The sequence below is a fragment of the Ambystoma mexicanum genome, chromosome 12, assembly GCF_040938575.1.
Source record: "Ambystoma mexicanum isolate Mex_15411 chromosome 12, UKY_AmexF1_1, whole genome shotgun sequence".
NCBI lineage: Eukaryota > Metazoa > Chordata > Amphibia > Caudata > Ambystomatidae > Ambystoma > Ambystoma mexicanum.
The window spans coordinates 860,838,252-860,850,747 of record NC_090936.1 but is presented as its reverse complement, the minus strand read 5'-3'; positions in this window follow the sequence as shown (position 1 = coordinate 860,850,747).

The window sequence follows — 12,496 nt, the reverse complement described above, 5'->3', positions numbered from 1 at the left end:
CCAGCACCCCCACCACCCACCAGTCAGGGGCACCTGCCAGCTGGCCCCCACTCATGTCCAACTCATGTCCCCCTGCACCCCCACCTCCCAGCACTGTGGGGCACCCTCCACCAGGCCCCCACTCATGTCCAACTCATGTCCCCCTACACCCCCACCCCCTGTATCCAGGGGCACCCTCCACCAGGCCCCACTCATGTCCAACTCATGTCTACCAGCACCCCCACCCCCACCAGTCAGGGGCACCTGCCACCAGGCCCCCACTCATGTCCAACTCTTGTCTACCAGCACCCCCACCCCCCACCAGTCAGGGGCACCTGCCAGCAGGCCCCCAATCATGTCCAACTCATGTCTCCAAGCACCCCCACCCCCCACCAGTCAGGGGAACCTGCCAGCAGGCCCCCACTCATGTCCAACTCATGTCCACCTGCACCCCCAACCCCTGCATCCAGGGGCACCCTCCACCAGGCCCCACTCATGTCCAACTCATGTCCTCCTGTACCCCCACCCCCAACACTGTGGGGCACCCTCCACCTGGCCCCCACTCATGTCCAACTCATGTCCCCCTGCACCCCCACCCCCCTGCATCCAGGGGCACCCTCCACCAGGCCTCACTCATGTCCCCCTGCACCCCCACTCCCCAGCACTGTGGGACACCCTCCACCAGGCCCCCACTCATGTTCAACTCATGTCACCATGCACCCCCACCCCCTGCATCCAGGGGCATCCTCAACCAGGCCCCACTCATGTCCAACTCATGTCTCCCAGCACCCCCACCCCCCACCAGTCAGGGGCACCTGCCACCAGGCCCCCACTCATGTTCAACTCATGTCTCCCAGCATCCCCACCCCCCACCAGTCAGGGGCACCTGCCACCAGGCCCCCACTCATGTTCAACTCTTGTCTACCAGCACCCCCACCCCCCACCAGTCAGGGGCACCTGCCAGCAGGCCCCCACTCATGTCCAACTCATGTCCCCCTGCACCCCCACCCCCCTGCATCCAGGGGCACCCTCCACCAGGCCCCACTCATGTCCAACGCATGTCCCCCTGAACCCCCAGCCCCCAACACTGTGGGGCACCCTCCACCAGGCCCCCACTCATGTCCAACTCATGTCTCCCAGCACCCCCACCCCCCAGCAGTCAGGTTCACCTGCCACCAGGCCCCCACTCATGTTCAACTCATGTCTCCCAGCACCCCCACCCCCCACCAGTCAGGGGCACCTGCCACCAGGCCCCCACTCATGTTCAACTTTTGTCTACCAGCACCCCCACCCCCCACCAGTCAGGGGCACCTGCCAGAAGGCCCCCACTCATGTCCAACTCATGTCCCCCTGCACCCCCACCCCCCTGCATCCAGGGGCACCCTCCACCACGCCCCACTCATGTCCAACTCATGTCCCCCTGTTCCCCCACCCCCCAACACTGTGGGGCACCCTCCACCAGGCCCCCACTCATGTCCAACTCATGTCCCCGTGCACCCCCACCTCCCCTGCATCCAGGGGCCCCCTCCACCAGACCCCACTCATGTCCAACTCATGTCCCCCTGCACCCCCACCCCCCAGCACTGTGGGGCACCCTCCACCAGGCCCCCACTCATGTTCAACTCATGTCACCATGCACCCCCACCCCCTGCATCCAGGGGCATCCTCCACCAGTCCCCACTCATGTCCAACTCATGTCTACCAGCACCCCCACCTCCCACCAGTCAGGGGCACCTGCCAGCATGCCCCCAATCATGTCCAACTCATGTCTCCCAGCACTCCCACCCCCCACCAGTCAGGGGCACCTGCCAGCAGGCCCCCACTCATGTCCAACTCATGCCCCCTGCAACCCCACCCCCCTGCATCCAGGGGCACCCTCCACCAGGGCCCCACTCATGTCCAACTCATGTCCCCTTGCACCCCCACCCCCTGCATCCAGGGACACCCTCCACCAGGCCCCATTCATGTACAAATCATGTCCCCCTGTTCCCCCACCCCCCAACACTGTGGGGCACCCTCCACCAGGCCCCCACTCATGTCCAACTCATGTCCCCGTGCACCCCCACCCCCCTGCATCCAGGGGCACCCTCCACCAGGCCCCACTCATGTCCAACTCATGTCCCCCTGCACCCCCACCCCCCAGCACTGTGGGGCACCCTCCACCAGGCCCCCACTCATGTTCAACTCATGTCACCATGCACCCCCTCCCCCTGCATCCAGGGGCATCCTCCACCAGTCCCCACTCATGTCCAACTCATGTCTACCAGCACCCCCACCTCCCACCAGTCAGGGGCACCTGCCAGCATGCCCCCAATCATGTCCAACTCATGTCTCCCAGCACTCCCACCCCCCACCAGTCAGGGGCACCTGCCAGCAGGACCCCACTCATGTCCAACTCATGCCCCCTGCAACCCCACCCCCCTGCATCCAGGGGCACCCTCCACCAGGGCCCCACTCATGTCCAACTCATGTCCCCTTGCACCCCCACCCCCCTGCATCCAGGGACACCCTCCACCAGGCCCCATTCATGTCCAAATCATGTCCCCCTGCACCCCCACCCCCCAGCACTGTGGGGCACCCTCCGCCAGGCCCCCACTCATGTCCAACTCATGTCCCCCTGCACCCCCACCCCCCTGCATCCAGGGGCACCCTCCACCAGGCCCCACTCATGTCCAACTCATGTCTCCCTGCACCCCCACCCCCCAGCACTGTGGGGCACCCTCCACCAGGCCCCCACTCATGTCCAACTCATGTCCCCCTGCACTCCACCCCCCTGCATCCAGGGGCACCCTCCACCTGGCCCCACTCATGTCCAACTCATGTCCCCCTGCACCCCCACCCCCCAGCACTGTGGGGCACCCTCCACCAGGCCCCCACTCATGTCCAACACATGTCCCCCTGCACCCCCACACCCCTGCATCCAGGGGCACCCTCCACCAGGCCCCACTCATGTCCAACTCATGTCCCCCTCCACCCCCATCCCCCTGCTTCCAGGGGCACCCTCCACCAGGCCCCACTCATGTCCAACTCATGTCCCGCTGCACCCCCACCCCCAGCACTGTGGGGCACCCTCCACCAGGCCCCCACTCATGTCCAACTCATGTCCCCCTGCACCCCCACCCCTCTGCATCCAGGGGCATCCTCCACCAGGCCCCACTCATGTCCAACTCATGTCTCCCAGCACCCCCACACCCCCCACCAGTCAGGGGCACCTGCCAGCAGGCCCCCACTCATGTCCAACTCATGTCTCCCAGCACCCCCACCCCCCACCAGTCAGGGGCACCCGCCAGCAGGCCCCCACTCATGTCCAACTCATGTCTCCCAGCACCCCCACCCCCCACCAGTCAGGGGCACCTGCCAGCAGGCCCCCACTCATGTCCAACTCATGTCTCCCAGCACCCCCACCCCCCACCAGTCAGGGGCACCTGCCACCAGGCCCCCACTCATGTCCAACTCTTGTCTACCAGCACCCCCAGCCCCACCAGTCAGGGGCACCTGCCAGCAGGCCCCCACTCATGTCCACCTCATGTCTCCCAGCACCCCCACCCCCCACCAGTCAGGGGCACCTGCCAGCAGGCCCCCACTCATGTCCAACTCATGTCCCCCTGCACCCCCACCCCCAGCACTGTGGGGCACCCTCCACCAGGCCCCCACTCATGTCCAACTCATGTCCCCCTGCACCCCCACCCCTCTGCATCCAGGGGCATCCTCCACCAGGCCCCACTCATGTCCAACTCATGTCTCCCAGCACCCCCACACCCCCCACCAGTCAGGGGCACCTGCCAGCAGGCCCCCACTCATGTCCAACTCATGTCTCCCAGCACCCCCACCCCCCACCAGTCAGGGGCACCCGCCAGCAGGCCCCCACTCATGTCCAACTCATGTCTCCCAGCACCCCCACCCCCCACCAGTCAGGGGCACCTGCCAGCAGGCCCCCACTCATGTCCAACTCATGTCTCCCAGCACCCCCACCCCCCACCAGTCAGGGGCACCTGCCACCAGGCCCCCACTCATGTCCAACTCTTGTCTACCAGCACCCCCAGCCCCACCAGTCAGGGGCACCTGCCAGCAGGCCCCCACTCATGTCCACCTCATGTCTCCCAGCACCCCCACCCCCCACCAGTCAGGGGCACCTGCCAGCAGGCCCCCACTCATGTCCAACTCATGTCCCCCTGCACCCCCACCCCCCAGCACTGTGGGGCACCCTCCACCAGGCCCCCACTCATGTTCAACTCAAGTCCCCCTGCACCCCCACCCTCTACATCCAGGGGCATCCTCCACCAGGCCCCACTCATGTCCAACTCATGTCTCCCAGCACCCCCACACGCCCGCCAGTCAGGGGCACCTGCCAGCAGGCCCCCACTCATGTCCAACTCATGTCTCCCAGCACCCTCACCCCACACTAGTCAGGGGCACCTGCCAGCAGGCCCCCACTCATGTCCAACTCATGTCTCCCAGCACCCCCACCCCCCACCAGTCAGGGGCACCTGCCAGCAGGCCCCCACTCATGTCCAACTCATGTCTCCCAGCACCCCCACCCCCCACCAGTCAGGGGCACCTGCCACCAGGCCCCCACTCATGTCCAACTCATGTCTCCCAGCACCCCCACCCCCCACCAGTCAGGGGCACCTGCCAGCAGCCCCCCATTCATGTCCAACTCATGTCTCCCAGCACCCATACCCCCCACCAGTCAGGGGCACCTGCCAGCAGGCCCCCACTCATGTCCAACTCATGTCCCCCTGCACCCCCACACCCCTGCATGCAGGGGCACCCTCCACCAGGCCCCACTCATGTCCAACTCATGTCCCCCTGCACCCCCAACCCACCAGCACTGTGGGGCACCCTCCACCAGGCCCCCACTCATGTCCAACTCATGTCCCCCTGTACCCCCACCCCCCTACATCCAGGGGCACCCTCCACCAGGCCCCACTCATGTCCAACTCATGTCCCCCTGCACCCCCACCCCCCAGCACTGTGGGGCACCCTCCACCAGGCCCCCACTCATGTCCACCTCATGTCCCCCCGCACCCCCAGCCTCCTGCATCCAGGGGCACCCTCCACCAGGCCCCACTCATGTCCAACTCATGTCTCCCAGCACCGCCACCACCCACCAGTCAGGGGCACCTGCCAGCAGGCCCCCACTCATGTCCAACTCATGTCCCCCTGCACCCCCACCCCCCTGCATCCAGGGACACCCTCCACCAGGCCCCATTCATGTCCAAATCATGTCCCCCTGCACCCCCACCCCCCAGCACTGTGGGGCACCCTCCACCAGGCCCCCACTCATGTCCAACTCATGTCCCCCTGCACCCCCACCCCCCTGCATCCAGGGGCACCCTCCACCAGGCCCCACTCATGTCCAACTCATGTCTCCCTGCACCCCCACCCCCCAGCACTGTGGGGCACCCTCCACCAGGCCCCCACTCATGTCCAACTCATGTTCCCCTGCACTCCACCCCCCTGCATCCAGGGGCACCCTCCACCAGGCCCCACTCATGTCCAACTCATGTCCCCCTGCACCCCCACCCCCCAGCACTGTGGGGCACCCTCCACCAGGCCCCCACTCATGTCCAACACATGTCCCCCTGCACCCCCACACCCCTGCATCCAGGGGCACCCTCCACCAGGCCCCACTCATGTCCAACTCATGTCCCCCTGCACCCCCAACCCACCAGCACTGTGGGGCACCCTCCACCAGGCCCCCACTCATGTCCAACTCATGTCCCCCTCCACCCCCATCCTCCTGCTTCCAGGGGCACCCTCCACCAGGCCCCACTCATGTCCAACTCATGTCCCGCTGCACCCCCACCCCCCAGCACTGTGGGGCACCCTCCACCAGGCCCCCACTCATGTCCAACTCATGTCCCCCTGCACCCCCACCCCTCTGCATCCAGGGGCATCCTCCACCAGGCCCCACTCATGTCCAACTCATGTCTCCCAGCACCCCCACACCCCCCACCAGTCAGGGGCACCTGCTGGCAGGCCCCCACTCATGTCCAAACCATGTCTCCCAGCACCCCCACCCCCCACAGTCAGGGGCACCCGCCAGCAGGCCCCCACTCATGTCCAACTCATGTCTCCCAGCACCCCCACCCCCCACCAGTCAGGGGCACCTGCCAGCAGGCCCCCACTCATGTCCAACTCATGTCTCCCAGCACCCCCACCCCCCACCAGTCAGGGGCACCTGCCACCAGGCCCCCACTCATGTCCAACTATTGTCTACCAGCACCCCCAGCCCCACCAGTCAGGGGCACCTGCCAGCAGGCCCCCACTCATGTCCACCTCATGTCTCGCAGCACCCCCACCCCCCATCAGTCAGGGGCACCTGCCAGCAGGCCCCCACTCATGTCCAACTCATGTCCCCCTGCACCCCCACCCCCCAGCACTGTGGGGCACCCTCCACCAGGCCCCCACTCATGTTCAACTCATGTCCCCCTGCACCCCCACCCTCTACATCCAGGGGCATCCTCCACCAGGCCCCACTCATGTCCAACTCATGTCTCCCAGCACCCCCACACGCCCGCCAGTCAGGGGCACCTGCCAGCAGGCCCCCACTCATGTCCAACTCATGTCTCCCAGCACCCTCACCCCACACTAGTCAGGGGCACCTGCCAGCAGGCCCCCACTCATGTCCAACTCATGTCTCCCAGCACCCCCACCCCCCACCAGTCAGGGGCACCTGCCAGCAGGCCCCCACTCATGTCCAACTCATGTCTCCCAGCACCCCCACCCCCCACCAGTCAGGGGCACCTGCCACCAGGCCCCCACTCATGTCCAACTCATGTCTCCCAGCACCCCCACCCCCCACCAGTCAGGGGCACCTGCCAGCAGCCCCCCATTCATGTCCAACTCATGTCTCCCAGCACCCATACCCCCCACCAGTCAGGAGCACCTGCCAGCAGGCCCCCACTCATGTCCAACTCATGTCCCCCTGCACCCCCACACCCCTGCATGCAGGGGCACCCTCCACCAGGCCCCACTCATGTCCAGCTCATGTCCCCCTGCACCCCCAACCCACCAGCACTGTGGGGCACCCTCCACCAGGCCCCCACTCATGTCCAACTCATGTCCCCCTGTACCCCCACCCCCCTGCTTCCAGGGGCATCCTCCACCAGGCCCCACTCATGTCCAACTCATGTCTCCCAGCACCCCCACACGCCCGCCAGTCAGGGGCACCTGCCAGCAGGCCCCCACTCATGTCCAACTCATGTCTCCCAGCACCCTCACCCCACACTAGTCAGGGGCACCTGCCAGCAGGCCCCCACTCATGTCCAACTCATGTCTCCCAGCACCCCCACCCCCCACCTGTCAGGGGCACCTGCCAGCAGGCCCCCACTCATGTCCAACTCATGTCTCCCAGCACCCCCACCCCCCACCAGTCAGGGGCACCTGCCACCAGGCCCCCACTCATGTCCAACTCATGTCTCCCAGCACCCCCACCCCCCACCAGTCAGGGGCACCTGCCAGCAGCCCCCCATTCATGTCCAACTCATGTCTCCCAGCACCCATACCCCCCACCAGTCAGGGGCACCTGCCAGCAGGCCCCCACTCATGTCCAACTCATGTCCCCCTGCACCCCCACACCCCTGCATGCAGGGGCAACCTCCACCAGGCCCCACTCATGTCCAACTCATGTCCCCCTGCACCCCCAACCCACCAGCACTGTGGGGCACCCTCCACCAGGCCCCCACTCATGTCCAACTCATGTCCCCCTGTACCCCCACCCCCCTGCATCCAGGGGCACCCTCCACCAGGCCCCACTCATGTCCAACTCATGTCCCCCTGCACCCCCACCCCCCAGCACTGTGGGGCACCCTCCACCAGGCCCCCACTCATGTCCACCTCATGTCCCCCCGCACCCCCAGCCTCCTGCATCCAGGGGCACCCTCCACCAGGCCCCACTCATGTCCAACTCATGTCTCCCAGCACCGCCACCACCCACCAGTCAGGGGCACCTGCCAGCAGGCCCCCACTCATGTCCAACTCATGTCCCCCTGCACCCCCACCCCCCTGCATCCAGGGACACCCTCCACCAGGCCCCATTCATGTCCAAATCATGTCCCCCTGCACCCCCACCCCCCAGCACTGTGGGGCACCCTCCACCAGGCCCCCACTCATGTCCAACTCATGTCCCCCTGCACCCCCACCCCCCTGCATCCAGGGGCACCCTCCACCAGGCCCCACTCATGTCCAACTCATGTCTCCCTGCACCCCCACCCCCCAGCACTGTGGGGCACCCTCCACCAGGCCCCCACTCATGTCCAACTCATGTTCCCCTGCACTCCACCCCCCTGCATCCAGGGGCACCCTCCACCAGGCCCCACTCATGTCCAACTCATGTCCCCCTGCACCCCCACCCCCCAGCACTGTGGGGCACCCTCCACCAGGCCCCCACTCATGTCCAACACATGTCCCCCTGCACCCCCACACCCCTGCATCCAGGGGCACCCTCCACCAGGCCCCACTCATGTCCAACTCATGTCCCCCTGCACCCCCAACCCACCAGCACTGTGGGGCACCCTCCACCAGGCCCCCACTCATGTCCAACTCATGTCCCCCTCCACCCCCATCCCCCTGCTTCCAGGGGCACCCTCCACCAGGCCCCACTCATGTCCAACTCATGTCCCGCTGCACCCCCACCCCCCAGCACTGTGGGGCACCCTCCACCAGGCCCCCACTCATGTCCAACTCATGTCCCCCTGCACCCCCACCCCTCTGCATCCAGGGGCATCCTCCACCAGGCCCACTCATGTCCAACTCATGTCTCCCAGCACTCCCACACCCCCCACCAGTCAGGGGCACCTGCCGGCAGGCCCCCACTCATGTCCAAACCATGTCTCCCAGCACCCCCACCCCCCACCAGTCAGGGCCACCCGCCAGCAGGCCCAAACTCATGTCCAACTCATGTCTCCCAGCACCCCCACCCCCCACCAGTCAGGGGCACCTGCCAGCAGGCCCCCACTCATGTCCAACTCATGTCTCCCAGCACCCCCACCCCCCACCAGTCAGGGGCACCTGCCACCAGGCCCCCACTCATGTCCAACTATTGTCTACCAGCACCCCCAGCCCCACCAGTCAGGGGCACCTGCCAGCAGGCCCCCACTCATGTCCACCTCATGTCTCCCAGCACCCCCACCCCCCATCAGTCAGGGGCACCTGCCAGCAGGCCCCCACTCATGTCCAACTCATGTCCCCCTGCACCCCCACCCCCCAGCACTGTGGGGCACCCTCCACCAGGCCCCCACTCATGTTCAACTCATGTCCCCCTGCACCCCCACCCTCTACATCCAGGGGCATCCTCCACCAGGCCCCACTCATGTCCAACTCATGTCTCCCAGCACCCCCACACGCCCGCCAGTCAGGGGCACCTGCCAGCAGGCCCCCACTCATGTCCAACTCATGTCTCCCAGCACCCTCACCCCACACTAGTCAGGGGCACCTGCCAGCAGGCCCCCACTCATGTCCAACTCATGTCTCCCAGCACCCCCACCCCCCACCAGTCAGGGGCACCTGCCAGCAGGCCCCCACTCATGTCCAACTCATGTCTCCCAGCACCCCCACCCCCCACCAGTCAGGGGCACCTGCCACCAGGCCCCCACTCATGTCCAACTCATGTCTCCCAGCACCCCCACCCCCCACCAGTCAGGGGCACCTGCCAGCAGCCCCCCATTCATGTCCAACTCATGTCTCCCAGCACCCATACCCCCCACCAGTCAGGAGCACCTGCCAGCAGGCCCCCACTCATGTCCAACTCATGTCCCCCTGCACCCCCACACCCCTGCATGCAGGGGCACCCTCCACCAGGCCCCACTCATGTCCAGCTCATGTCCCCCTGCACCCCCAACCCACCAGCACTGTGGGGCACCCTCCACCAGGCCCCCACTCATGTCCAACTCATGTCCCCCTGTACCCCCACCCCCCTGCTTCCAGGGGCACCCTCCACCAGGCCCCACTCATGTCCAACTCATGTCCCCCTGCACCCCCACCCCCCAGCACTGTGGGGCACCCTCCACCAGGCCCCCACTCATGTCCACCTCATGTCCCCCCGCACCCCCAGGCTCCTGCATCCAGGGGCACCCTCCACCAGGCCCCACTCATGTCCAACTCATGTCTCCCAGCACCGCCACCACCCACCAGTCAGGGGCACCTGCCAGCAGGCCCCCACTCATGTCCAACTCATGTCCCCCTGCACCCCCACCCACCTGCATCCAGGGGCACCCTCCACCAGGCCCCACTCATGTCCAACTCATGTCCCCCTGCACCCCCACCCCCCAGCACTGTGGGGCAACCTCCACCAGGCCCCCACTCATGTCCAACTCATGTCCCCCTGCACCCCACCCCCTGCATCCAGGGACATCCTCCACCAGGCCCCACTCATGTCCAACTCTTGTCTACCAACACCCCCACCTCCGACCAGTTAGGGGCACCTGCCAGCAGGCCCCCAATCATGTCCAACTCATGTCTCCCTGCACCCCCACCCCCCACCATTCAGGGGCACCTGCCAGCAGGCCCCCACTCATGTCCAACTCATGTCCCCCTGCACCCCCACCCCCCTGCATCCAGGGGCACCCTCCACCAGGCCCCACTCATGTCCAACTCATGTCCCCCTGTACCCCCAGCCCCCAATTCAGGGGCACCTGCCAGCAGGCCCCCACTCATGTCCAACTCATGTCCCCCTGCACCCCCACCCCCCTGCATCCAGGGGCACCCTCCACCAGGCCCCACTCATGTCCAACTCATGTCCCCCTGTACCCCCAGCCCCCAACACTGTGGGGCACCCTCCACCAGGCCCCCACTTATGTCCAACTCATGTCTCCCTGCACCCCCACCCCCCAGCACTGTGGGGCACCCTCCACCAGGCCCCACTCATGTTCAACTCATGTCACCATGCACCCCTACCCCCTGCATCCAGGGGCATCCTCCACCAGGCCACATTCATGTCCAACTCATGTCTCCCAGCACCCCCACCCCCCACCAGTCAGGGACACCTTCCACCAGGCCCCCACTCATGTCCAACTCTTGTCTAACAACACCCCCACCCCTCACCAGTCAGGGGCACCTGCCAGCAGGCCCCCATTCATGTCCAACTCATGTCTCCCAGCACCCTCACCCCCCACCAGTCAGGGGCACCTGCCAGCAGGCCCCCACTCATGTCCCCCTGCACCCCCACCCCCCTGCATCCAGGGGCACCCTCCACCAGGCCCCACTCATGTCCAACTCATGTCCTCCTGTACCCCCACCCCCCAACACTGTGGGGCACACTCCACCAGGCCCCCACTCATGTCCAACTCATGTCCCCTTGCACCCCCACCCCCCTGCATCCAGGGGCACCCTCCACCAGGCCCCACTCATGTCCAACTCATGTCCCCCTGCACCCCAACCCCCAGCACTGTGGGGCACCCTCCACCAGGCCCCCACTCATGTCCAACTCATGTCCCCCTGCACCCCCACCCCCCTGCATCCAGGGGCACCCTCCACCAGGCCCCACTCATGTCCAACTCATGTCCCCCTGCACCCCCACCCCCCTGCATCCAGGGGCATCCTCCACCAGGCCCCCACTCATGCCCAACTCATGTCCCCCTGCACCCCCACACCCCTGCATCCAGGGGCACCCTCCACCAGGCTCCACTCATGTTCAACTCATGTCCCCCTGCACCCCCAACCCACCAGCACAGTGGGGCACCCTCCACCAGGCCCCCACTCATGTCCAACTCATGTCCCCCTCTACCCCCACCCCCCTGCATCCAGGGGCACCCCCCACCAGGCCCCACTCATGTCCAACTCATGTCCCCATGCACCCCCACCCCCCAGCACTGTGGGGCACCCTCCACCAGGCCCCCACTCATGTCCAACTCATGTCCCCCTGCACCCCCAACCCCCTGCATCCAGGGGCACCCTCCACCAGGCCCCACTCATGTCCAACTCATGTCTCCCAGCACCCCACCACCCACCAGTCAGGGGCACCTGCCAGCAGGCCCCCACTCATGTCCAACTCATGTCCCCCTGCACCCCCACCCACCTGCATCCAGGGGCACCCTCCACCAGGCCCCACTCATGTCCAACTCATGTCCCCCTGCACCCCCACCCCCCAGCACTGTGGGGCAACCTCCACCAGGCCCCCACTCATGTCCAACTCTTGTCCCCCTGCACCCCCACCCCTCTGCATCCAGGGGCATCCTCCACCAGGCCCCACTCATGTCCAACTCATGTCTCCCAGCACCCCCACCCCCCACCAGTCAGGGGCACCTGCCAGCAGGCCCCCACTCATGTCCAACTCATGTCTCCCAGCACCCCCACCCCCCACCAGTCAGGGGCACCTGCCAGCAGGCCCCCACTCATGTCCAACTCATGTCTCCCAGCACCCCCACCCCCCACCAGTCAGGCGCACCTGCCAGCAGGCCCCCACTCATGTCCAACTCATGTCTCCCAGCACCCCCACCCCCCACCAGTCAGGGGCACCTGCCACCAGGCCCCCACTCATGTCCAACTCTTGTCTACCAGCACCCCCAGCCCCCAC